Source organism: Myotis davidii, unplaced genomic scaffold (genome assembly GCF_000327345.1).
Source record: "Myotis davidii unplaced genomic scaffold, ASM32734v1 scaffold732, whole genome shotgun sequence".
In the NCBI taxonomy this organism is placed as follows: domain Eukaryota; kingdom Metazoa; phylum Chordata; class Mammalia; order Chiroptera; family Vespertilionidae; genus Myotis; species Myotis davidii.
The window spans coordinates 2639309-2651964 of NW_006284349.1; positions in this window are offsets into that span (position 1 = coordinate 2639309).

Below are 12656 nucleotides of genomic sequence, written 5' to 3' on the forward strand. Positions count from 1 at the left end.
AGGAGGCCGCATCCAGCATCCGCGACCCCGGGGCCCCGGGAAAAGTTAAACGCCAATGTTGGTTCAGGTTAGGGTACCATTTAGCCAGTTCCAAGGGACTGCTTTTCAAAGCGGCCCGTGAGCATGCGGATGAGTGAGAATCCTGGCGATGAAAAACATCTGCATGTTTCCATCGTGATTCGTAACCGCAATAATCCGGCTGCATTTCCTTCCTCCTCACTGTGCTTTTCCCCTCACCACTCCCCCCTCCCAACGTCGCCCTTTTTATCTCGAGGAGGCTCCAGTCTGTTTTCCTTTAGGATGGAAGAGAGTTGCTACATCAACAAGGTGTTGTTCTATCCGGGGCTTTTTACAATTGAATTTTGAAGCAGTTACCCTTGAATCCTCCTTGGAAATAAGACCAGGGCAGGTAGCATTCTGTAATGGAGCGAGCGCCACACAACAGGGGCTCTAGACATTTGGGGCTGGATGCACAATTTTTTGTTGGGCGGGGGGGAGGCTGTCCTGTGCACTGTGGAACGTTCACCAGCACCCATGGCTTCTCCAGTCGCAACCCAGCCATTTCACCTCGGTTGTGACGAAAATGTCTCCAGCTAGTGCAGGTGCAAAGTGTCCCGTGGGTAGGAGGGGGTCAGAGATTGCACACATATCCACCTCGGTTGAGAACCACTGCGGTGATGGAAAATGTACTGTCTGTGAGCCAGGAATGTCGAGTTTGTGAGTTCTCTGCCACTTGCCAACTACATCTTGACTTAGTTTCTAAACCATTCTGAGCCTCAGGCGCCTCTTTTCTAAAACGTAACAGATACAACTTGGTAGTTGCAAGGATTAATATATACATGCAGTGCCTGGCAAATAAAGCAAGCTGCTCCACCAATAATGGTTTTCTCTCTTCTAAGACTTCTGTTTCAGAAGAACTGGAGTATCAGGGGATTCAGGCATAAGCTAGTAAGTCAGGACCTTATGACAAGGGAATGAGCCAGAAAACTTGTTATAGTGACACCTGAAGTTCTGGTTCTCGAAGACTCTAGGGCAGCCGTGGGCAAACTACGGCCCGCGGGCTGGATCCGGCCCGTTTGACATGAATAAAACTATTGGAAAAAAAGACCGTACCCTTTTATGTAATGATGTTTACTTTGAATTTATATTAGTTCACACAAACACTCCTTCCATGCTTTTGTTCCGGCCCTCCGGTCCAGTTTAAGAACCCATTGTGGCCCTTGAGTCAAAAAGTTTGCCCACCCCTGCTCTAGGGAAAGGAGAAAAAGGTTCAAAACCAAGGAGTGTGGAAGTGTGTGTGTGTGTGGCACAAACAACATAGGTCTAAATGGTACAGGGGCAGAAAAGTATTTCTTAGAGAACAAGAACTCTCACAGCCCTGGCTGGGTAGCTTAGTTAAGAGTGTCATCCTGGCCGAAACCGGTTTGGCTCAGTGGATAGAGCATCGGCCTGCGGACTGAAAGGTGCCAGGTTCGATTCCGGTCAAGGGCATGTACCTGGGTTGCGGGCACATCCCCAGTGGGAGATGTGCAGGAGGCAGCTGATCGATGTCTCTCTCTCATCGATGTTTCTAACTCTCTATCTCTCTCCCTTCCTCTCTGTAAAAAATCAATAAAATATATATATATTTTTTAAAAAAAGAGTGTCATCCTGATACACCAAGGTTTTGGGTTCCATCCTGGTCAGGACACATCCAAAAATCAGCCAATGAGTGCTGGGATAGGGGAAACAACAAATTGACCTTTCTCTCATCAATTAAACTCTTTTGCCTACTTACTCACTAATGCTTGATATCCCTACTTAAGAATATAAAGCCTTGCCTCGCCAGTATGGCTCAGTGGTTGAGCATGGGCCCATGAACCAGGAGGTCAGGGCACATGCCCAGGTTTTAGGCTCAATCCCCAGTAAGGGGAAGGCGGGGGCGGGGTGCAGGAGGCAACCAATCAATGATTCTCATCATTGGTGTTCCTCTCTCTCCCTCTCTCTCCCTTCCTCTCTCTGAAATCAATTTAAAACAACATATTTAAAAAGAACATGAAGCCTTTTATTCTACTACTAGCATCCGGAAAGTGCCTTGTGTATAATAGGCAGTCAGTAAACATTTGCTAAGTCAGAGCTAAAGCTTAAAAGGGCAAACACCCCTGGGAGAGGCAACACAGTGACTTGATTCACACAAAGCTGATGCCAGCTCCTCTTATGGAAAGTAGATTTTGGGATGAAAAGTAGATTTTTCTTTGAAATAGAAAATGATTGGGAGGGAACAGCAAAATGGGAAAGGGTTCTGAAGACAATATTGCGTGGCATCCGACTTCACCTGAAGTCATCACTTCATTATTTGTATTTTGTTTCAATGCTTTCAAGAAGTGCACACTGGGATTTTCTCGCTCTCCAGTGTTAGCAGTGAACAGGTTCTAAGTGCAATTTAAGTTGTCCTTGGCCTCCACTCTGTGTGTATAAGCAAGACAGAGAAGTTCCTTTAGGGTTGCTATTCCCGAGAGGTAATCCACGGGCAGAGGCATGCAGCGAGATGTGCTTATTGTAGGCAGCTCTCAGGAACACCCTTCCGTTGGGGGAATCGCCACCAGCGCAGGGTCTTGCAGAGGAAGTGTTCCTGAAGACCTTTTGTTCAATATTTAAATATGAACTTCTCATCATTTAGAAATTATCCCAATGGTATATTTTTGTTACTGATAATCTAGCAATTTGGCTATCTGTATTTTAGAAGGAAAACCTCTTACTCCCCTTATAAATTGGAATGAGTCCTTTTATTATTGGGTTTTTTTTTTGTTTCAATAACAGGAAGGTCAAAACTAATATTTGTGCTCAGTTGCAATAACTATTCATAGCTGATTTTTCTATTTATCTCTTTAATGCCCTACATAGGCAAGTGGCTTTATTCTTTTGTTTTTATTTTAGTGGCTCAATTGTGCCTATACTTTATAAGCCCTTTGGAAATGGAGATATAAAATAAACTATATATTATACATATCATAATATGTGATATAGTTTATTTTAATGCATATTATTTAAAATGTATCATAGTATTATATATACATTTAATCTATATTATTATAGGTGACCCTTAGTTTCATAACCCAGAGAATTCCTGAAATTTATATTTACTTGGACATGCTTAGCACTATCAATGAAAATTATCCAATAAATGCAGTAAAAAAATGAGAGATAAAGGCCAAGATAATCTTTTTCCATTCAGTGGGTTATTAGGAGCATACTTTAATCTTTAAAGTCCCCAAAGGACAAAAACAAAGAACATTTAGGAAATATTTTTTAAGGACTACATACTAGGGGGCAGGATAAGAGACTTGAGAAGTCAAGCTATTGACTATCTTATTCTCCATTCAAAAAGACTCTAGCTATTGATTCATCTAATCACTAACTGAGGACATGGAACTTTAGAGCTTGGAGGTATCAGTATGCTATGAAGTAATGGATTAATTTGCGGTTTGTCACTAGAGGGGGCTTTAGGAAAGTGTTAAGCTGGATCCCTGTATCCCAGGGAGACTGCCAAGCCAAGGCAATATAAACCTACAAATCTTACTCCAGGGGTGTAAAGAGTGAGAAACACTTTGAAAAGTCACTCCAAGGTAAAGCGTCTCCAATTATAGTTGATGACATATACATTTTTTTTTTTTGGAGCACAGGAAGAAATTACTGTATTATCTGAAGGCCCGTTATGGATTAAAAAAAATCATTGTCAACCTATAAGTTGATTTTTCTTAATTTTGTTGTTAAAGCAGGAAAGAACAGGAATGTCCATAATTCCCTATAAAGCAGTATGTCCCTAACGGATAGACAAAAAGTACAAACAGACAAAAGCGAGTGATAATAGGCCACACTGGCCCCAAATGACCATTTTGAGTTCTCTTAAGGAATAGGACTCTGATATCTGAACACAAATACAACCCATGGAAAATGATCATTCTCGGAACTCTAACACCACACTGCGTTTGCATTGCACTTTTTAACATGCTCCATTCCACATTTTAGTTTCATTTTCCCGACAGTTGAAAAGAGCACAATATTGTGATGCTGTAGGCAGCTTAGCTGGCTTCTTGTTACAAAAGATTCCCTCATGTTGTGACCCTTTAGTGAAGGCTGCCGGAATCGCAGATAGTAGGCCAGGTAGGAACTGTCATAGTCCTCCATCACTCCGGTTCCCCCCACAGCTGTGTCCTTTCAATCTTTTTGTCCAATTGAGAAAACAAGTCCCTGCGAACAGAATTTAATCATTCAGTGGTTACTAGGTAACCTGTCCCCGTAGCTGGGGAAAAGCATTTTCTTGTTCTTTCACTGCCAATCAGCTGCCACAGAACATCAGGGCTGATGCTGAGTCTACAGGTTTAATAATCTCCACCGAAGGTGTCCATTTACAAGTGGCTTCACCATTAAAAAATACAGCAAACCCTAACTGGTTTGGTTCAGTGTGTAGAGCGTTGGCCTGAGGACTGAAGGGTCCCAGGTTCGATTCCAGTCAAGGGCACATGCCTGGGTTGCGGGCTTGATCCCCAGTGGGGGACGTGCAGGAGGCAGCCAATCAATGATTCTCTCTCATCATTGATGTTTCTATCCCTCTCCCTTCTCTCTGAAATCAATAAAGATATATTTTTAAAAAATACAGCAAAACAACACACATATAACTAAGCTGTTAGTCTGTTCTGGAAATGTTCTTCTCACTTAAAAAGTAGATGGGAATTTTAACAATGAATGGATTTCTGGGAAGTTGTAATAAAGCTCTTGTGAGTGCATCCGTGATTCATAAACTGCCACATTCAAATCAATTTTAAAAAAACCAACAGCTTTTTGAAGCCACTGATGTAGACCATCCTTTATTGATGCCCTGCCAAGCTTTCCTAAGGGATTCAATTTCTCCTCCAGTCACAATTTATTCTTTGTCCTTTAGGGTGTCTGCCTGCAAACAGGTCAATCAGGCTGAATGACACAAAATGGCTATTTTAACGATCAAAGTGGTCAAATACCACCGACAATATCATTTTGTTTGACCTAATAATATAAAGTGTTTTGGAGAGCACCGTTGGAAACTTAGTTTTAAATTTAGGCTGCATTAGCTACTTCTTTTTCTTCCTTAAAAAAAAACCCACACATTGATTTGAGAGGGGGAGGAGGAGAGAGATACAACTGGAGTCCAGAGAAGATACTTAGCCTACACAAGTCAGTTTTTTGACTCTGGTGCAGTGCTCATTCCTCTAAATCAGGACAGAGGCGGCGAGACGATCCCAGTGACATCTCACAATGCATGTTTGCTCTTATATGCATGTGCTACCTGAAATAATGGAACCACTGTTTTCACGTGCACCCGTGAACATATACGGCGGCAAGGGTAAATGAGACTGCTCAAGCCCTTTGTCTTCAGAAAACCTGACTCCACGCTGTCCAAGATAAACGTGAGTATGTGTATTTTAAAGTCCTATGGTTTTTCTAAAAGAACAACATCTATTATTCTTCCAAAATGAAATAGAGCCCAGTGGAGCTCAATTTTTCTCCTGCCTGGAGATGGTTACTGTGCCGTATTCCAGGGAGACTGTCATTCCCATCGAGCTGAGGAACATTTTACACTGAAGAGCTATCCCTCGGGTGGGTCAGCCTCTCTTTTTCAAGGATGAAAGAACAGCATTCATAACTTCCTGTTAACTAAAAACGGTCATCTTATTTCCCCCCGTATTAACAAGCAGGTACTACGTGTAAGGCCTGTGACTATTCAGCTCACGTTTCCCCCTCAGGTTCCGCAGGACACCACCACACCTCCTCTGGTTTCCCTGCAAACCCTTCAACGATGCTCTAGGTTTTACCTGCTTAAAACAGAGTCACTGGAAGCCAGACCTCTACAGGGATATTATCAAGTGTCAGGTAACATAGAAGAGTCAATAGTGTTGGCGTCCATTAACTTTTGAATCTTGGCGTTACTACAGTTTCCTAGCTATGTGACCTTGACCAAAGATCTAATTTCTTCGTCTGTAAAATAGCATATTAGTGTCTACTTCACGTGATTGCTGTGAGAAGGGTAAGAGGTTTAAGACAAATAAGTGGCTTACCACAGTGCCCGGCTGCCATCATTGGGATACTCCCAGAAGCAGACCTGGGACAAGGATTCAAATACAAGTAGTTTAGGAAGAGCATCAAGCTATTACCTAGTTGTGAACGATGCATTCCATTCTTAATGCTGCATTAAGGCCAATGGACTCGGTGCAGTTCATTCCACCTCATATCAAGAGCATAAAAGTCCCTGATGGGAAAGGACTTGAGAGAAAGGTCCGCCAAATCATAGAGTGCTGTGAGGTCGGTATGAGTGTCGATGACGCTGGTGAACATCTCGTCGCAATGTTACTATGTTATTATCACTATCGCGGTGATTTATTTGGGTTTGATGATGAGTAGCCCTTTTGGCCAATACTTAACTGCAGACGGGTATGAGCTTTCTAGCATGTCGTAGGAACCTCATGAGCAATGCTTACACCGGGTTATGCGTGCAATTGGATGCATGGAGGGCTTTGTATGAGTGTTCAAGGATTTACCACCCCAAAGCCTCTAGGAAAACATGCTGCTTTCTTCATGGCCTATTTAAGTCTTTTCCTTCCCAAATTGGTCACTGGGGAAGGAACCTGTGCCCCAAAAGTAGAGAAGGCCTTTCAACAGTTGGAAACACAAGGGATTAACATTATATCACGTAGCCGGATGTCTCCAATGGTAATTCGAATTGCTTATCGGATACTCGGGCATTGCTTCATTATCCGCTTTAGTCTAGTTTACCATGTACTCCCATCAAAGAGCGGGGACTGATGCGGTAGACACTGTCATGGCCGGTGCTGTCGAGCAATCCCGTTTTTCAGGCCATTAATGGCCAAAAGTGTGTTAACATACATCATTACAAATGAAGGAGGGGCCATCAAGAGACACCCTCCAGCACAGGACAGACAGACAAAGGAGGAAATGGCTCGATTTGAATCCTGTGTTCGGAACATCCCAAACCATGGGATTTATGCGCCATTCGCAAGAGTCCTCGGACTCCCCGGAGTGGCTCGAATTGAACATGGACCATTTCCACATCTACCTGCAATTGCTCTTGGGGTCTCTGCAGTGCACCAAAGCACTCCAGCGGGGGTCAACACTGATACCCAGTATCAGGCACTCAAAGAGGCAGCACACCAGGTGGAGTTAGAATGACAAGGAATCCTCAAAAGATGGGAAATTATTCAGGACAAGGCTCTCTCTGCAGAGGAACGTGAGGTAATAATTACCTTTAAGAAGAGGAGCGAGAGGATCAACCAAACTCAGAGACAATGGGAGGCTAAAGCACACTCAGAACTACTCAGGGACATCACGGACAGGGCAGCCAAATTAAGTCCACAAAATCCAACAACAGCAGGAACAAGAAGAGAGGTTACCCCGCAGTAAGAGTCCTCACTTACTCACTCCTGTACAACGCCCGTCTCCTTATCAAGGACCCCACCAACGTAGGTACCAACATGGAGGCCTCCACCAAGTAGGTCTATTGGTGAGTCTCCTCCTCACATTCTTCACTCAGCTGCTCTTCCACCGCCATCCCCAAGGGGTCTTGAGCCTGAATCTAAGGAGCCCGAGCTGCCTCCTATTGGTGTGTTTGATTTCCTTGATAGTGAGTTTGAACACCAGGCTCCTGTAGGATCCGGAGAACCAGGGGAGCTGGACAGCATGTCTGAGGAAGGTAGTGATATCCTCAGCCTCCTCAGCCAGGAACCTCACTCCATTCCCGAAGGTTTTGAAGGCGAGAAGATTCTCCATGAGCCACCGGACGAAGAACCTAAATCCCCAACTCTTAGCACAGCAGTTTAACTGAGTCGCGCCCTAATCATACTCTCAGAGACTTTATGAACTATTAGGACAAGACATCTCAGGAACACAAGAGTAGACACACTCCCAATTGCACACTGGATAAAACTAAACTACCTCATCTCTGTGCCCATTAGACAACCAGGGTTTGTGGCTGCCTGTCTTTCTGGACTGATGAATGATGTCTCTATTTTCAGGATCCGTCTGATGCCTGGACTCTACAGAAATCCTGCAGACTCTGTAAGCTACGGATCTGCTGACCTCTACTAAATTTCTACCCCAGTATTGGGCACTCAGGGATAATCTTCCCAATCATCTCATGCATCTCATTGTACAGGATTCGACACGTAATTACATTTTTTTTCATGATCGGTTCAAATGAGATGCAAGTAGATCATTATCAGTAGTTTAGTATTTTTATATTTTTATTTTTCTTTCCCTTTTTTAAAAATTTGTATTCACAAATTTATTTTTAATAAAGATGCTTTTACTGCCGTGATTCATATTGTCATCTTTACAAACATGTGAAGAACATTAAGAAGAAAAAAACAACAAATACAAGTAGTTTATTTAAGAGATCAACCTAGTGTAGACTTGTAGGGGGGTCCATAAGAGAGAAAGAGAAGGAAAGAAAGCCACTCAGGGGTGCTCTCATGCAAATGGACAACAGGATCTTAATCCCTCCGGGGAACTCTGGGAAATAGTGCAGGATACCCCATGGTGATCCTACCCAAGGTTGGGGAGCTGGGAGATTTGTCCGCCATCTACTATCAGTCCTTGTGTAAGGCTGCTGGGGAGGGTGTTTACTTCCCCATGGGCAGGTAAAGGGGGCTTCTGTGTTCAGAGGAAGCTCTAGGCAGCAAGGAGCAGATATTGACGTTGAAGTTGGGATTGGCATGCAAGGTGGTGGCAAGGGCTAAGCACTGATGGGGTCTGCTTCCCTGGACATAGTAGCTGTCCAGCACACATTTATTCTTTGTATTTTTAAATGTTATTATTAAGTGACCTTTTAGGTTATTTTCCAATTGAAGATGCCTGGCACAAGAGAGGGCATCTGTTGTGAACACATGTTTTGTTGGCCCAGCATCCTTTCCCTTCTCTTCCTATGGGGCACCGCATCCTTTGTCCTTTGGGTGTTATTGTCTCAATCTTTCCTCCTTCCCATTCCCCACCCCTCTCGCTTCTCCTGCCCCTCCATTTATCACAGTAGTGGGGAATGTGACTCCGGCCAGAACACGTCCAGTCAGCTGGCTATAGGGATTGATTCAAAGGTGGGTGCAGGGGACCCTTGTCAGCATCACATCCTATCAGGTCTTAGCTGCTAGGGTCTGCTAAGCTGGAGATAGGAATTCTGGGCTGCCGACAGGTACCTTGCTTTCTGTGGAAAGCACAAGGAGAGAGAGAGAGGGGCGGGAGAGAGAGAGAGAGAGAGAGAGAGAGAGGAGACATCTGGAAGATCTTATTTGAGTCTCCAAATACAGCTCTGGTTGAAGTATTTGACCTGGATCTTCCAGTTATATGAGCCAATAAATAATTTGCTTTTACTTGCAACATAAGAGCCCTGATATGTTTGTAGCATGAAAGACTTACCTTTTAACACTTCACCTTCCACTATAAATTCTCAGGTAGTTGTAAAAATCTGCTAGTCCGATGTTGGAGGCAGGTATGTACTGGCCGTATCTTTATATTCCAGAATATCCTTCCTCTCATTTGAAGTTTCGGCATTTCATGTTATTGCTCAGTCACAGCATTAAATAGCTTCGAATTACCCCATGAGAAAGTTTTCTCCTTTGCAATTCTTTCAGTCCAAATTACATCAGAAAGTAAGCCTCCAGTTTGATATGGGTTTGGCTTTAGTGCCTCTCCCTTTTGCTAATCTCCATTTCTAACAAATACTGAAGCCCAGGCCATAGTATTTGAGGGCATTATTTTTGTCTTTGTTGTGCTTATTTAAGGAAATTACTACCGTTTTTTCTAACTGTAATAGAAAATGCTTAATTTTAAAAGCGACTAAATTAAAAAGAAAATCATAAAATAATAGTATGGGTGGTGTAGCAATATGGCAAATGTCATCTAGGTGGCATTGAAAAGACTAAAGTTTGGGAATCATTTGCTTATGATAATGGTATTCCTGCTTCCATAGGGAAAAAAGAGGGACTAGGTAGACACGGGTCCACTCAGGTCTGGCTTATGATAGAATGGAAACATTACAGAATGAAGACTTATTTAATTGGATCCTTGGGCTGCATGGCCTTGAACAAGACACCTCTCTGAGCCTCAGTTTCTAACCCATTTTTAAAAAGTGAAAATACAATAAATGTTGCTTCCAGTCCTTATTCTGTGAAAACTGGGTATTTTTAAAGGTAGCTTTTTCCTAGTGTTCTGACAAAGACCAAGTTTCTAAAAACGTTGGAGTTATTTTAGGACTCATGGTATCAAGGTGTATATGGAAGATGACAGATTTAGTGTGAGTTCACTGTGTGTTGTTCTTAAAAAATTATTCATGGTCTTAAATCACGTTCAGACACCTGGATTGTTGATATTACCATTTGTAAAAATTGATATTTTGTTCTTAAAAAGTTACTCCTGGTCTTAAATCACATCCAGGCACCTGGATTGTTGATATTACCATTTGTGAAAATTGAGTGTCAGAGTGAGGAAGTTGTTTGTTCTACCTGGTGCCTCCTTGACCAATTGGAGTAAAATGGGTCTTACGATGCTTTTGCCTTTGAAAGCATTCTGTTCCCCTCAAGTGAATGCTTGTCTACTCTTACATATCCAGGGCAGAAATAGACATTTTGTGTCTGAAACGGATGCTGTTATAACAATCTGGTTATTATTTAACTGGAAAGAGAAGACCAGATAATATAGCTATGCCATTTATTCGGCTTGCTAATTTAACGCTCTTCAAGTCTGTTCCCTGCCAATAGGGACTTGACAAAAGGCAGTTTAGGTCATGCCTAATTAAAGACTGAGTGACAGGGAAAAGTGCTTGCCTGTCTGTCCATCACACCTGGGAACAGATAATTGGCCAGAATAGGCATGATGAATGCAAGGATGCAAAACCCGAATACTTAAGCTTCCAAAAAAAGGAAGTTGGAGCTCTCTTGGCTCCTGGCCGTCTTGGGACTCTTGTTTGGGGGGCACACTCCCCTGCATTTGCCCACATGGCCCCATGTGGACTCCACACAATGAACTAATAGACTTTAATTAACCGGATACTGGACTGGACCCGGCTGCAACATGGAACAGAACTGGACACTGGCTTGCTTTGGATTTACTGGACTCCCAGCTGTACCTTTTCCAGGACTTATGGTTTAAGGGGCATGGTCTTTACAACCTGAGGAATGTCACTTCACTCAAAGTCTTCTACCACATCTTATGCTCCCATAGGGGCTTCTGAAAGTGCTCGAGTGATGCCCCTAGAACCCACTAACAATAAGGAATCCCACTTGTGTTCTCTGATAGTAATACTACCACTGTCTTGGTAGGTCTTCAGAATGAAGCCAGTGCTAAGAAAAGTAAAGTAAGCAAGCTGAGTTGATATTTTAGAATGCAGATTTTTATCAGATTTGTACAGGGCTTAACTGGATTTGATATAATCAGGAAATGGTTTTGTTTTCTCCTACCAATGCCTGGGGAAGAAAGACTCCACCACTTTCAAGTCAGTGTCAACCATTTAAAACAGTTCCATCTTCAAGAATTTCAAAATCCAGCGTAGACCATTCTAAACCAAAACTTTAACCTTACATGCAATTGTAACTTCTTTATATATCCGGCTCAGGCTCGATGGCAGGTTTGGGAATCAGCATATTGAGAGGTGTCACGGTCTGTTCTCTTCTTGCAATACCTCCTACCCCACTTCACTCCCCCAGCCCCAGTGCCCACTTCTGGGGTCTCCAGATGCAAGGGGGATGAGGTGGGGAAATAGTAAATGAATTTTCACTTACTTGGTGCTGTTTGCTGTGCTCTCTTGGCTCTTAAAGTACTTCTATCATATAAATACTGGCTTCATTTTGTGGGTGGCAGTTATGGATATGTTGAAGACCACCTAGGGGACCTCCTTGTAGTATCATCTCTGAACCCAAACAATTCTCTGCCTGAGCTCTTATGATCCAGGCTCCACCAGCTCCTGTCCTAGCAGCATCTCTCTGGGGAACCCTTACTTTTAGTAGACAACATTCTTGGACAGAATCCTTCGAAAAAACACCTCAAGCCCAGAGTCTTTGACATGTTTGCCTGTTGCCTTGAGGGTACATACTTGCTCCTCAAAGCAGTACATGAGCAGCTTGCTCAGCCAACTTGCTCTTCTTGCCCTCTTACTATGAGCTGCCCTAGCCAACCTCCCACCTTTAGATTTCTCCAGGGGACATCAATCAACCTCTCCAGAAAGCTCTGTGTTCATAGGCAAGCTAATGTGTTTCTGAAACTCAGCATTCAGAAAGAAATGTGGTATGGTCGCCCTGTTACAGAAAAACCAGAGAAGAACCAAGCAACTGTCTGAGAGTTTGGAGTTACACTTTATTCACCGCGGTGGGCTTAGAGAAAATGAATTCAAATTCTAAGCAAAGCTACAAGCAGAACTTCCCTTTTTATGAAAAAGCCAGCCCTTTGTGCACTTAGTGGTTATCTTGCTGGCAGCGGCCTTGAAAACTACACAGTTCTATCCAATTAAAAAATGCACCTGGCATGGCATTGGGCATATCTAGTCTCTGGCCTGCAAGGTCAGACAGCTTCACATTCTCCCCACCCCCACTTGTCCCACAAGCTTTTTAGCATTGTGGTACAATAACTAAGGGATGTTATGGTGA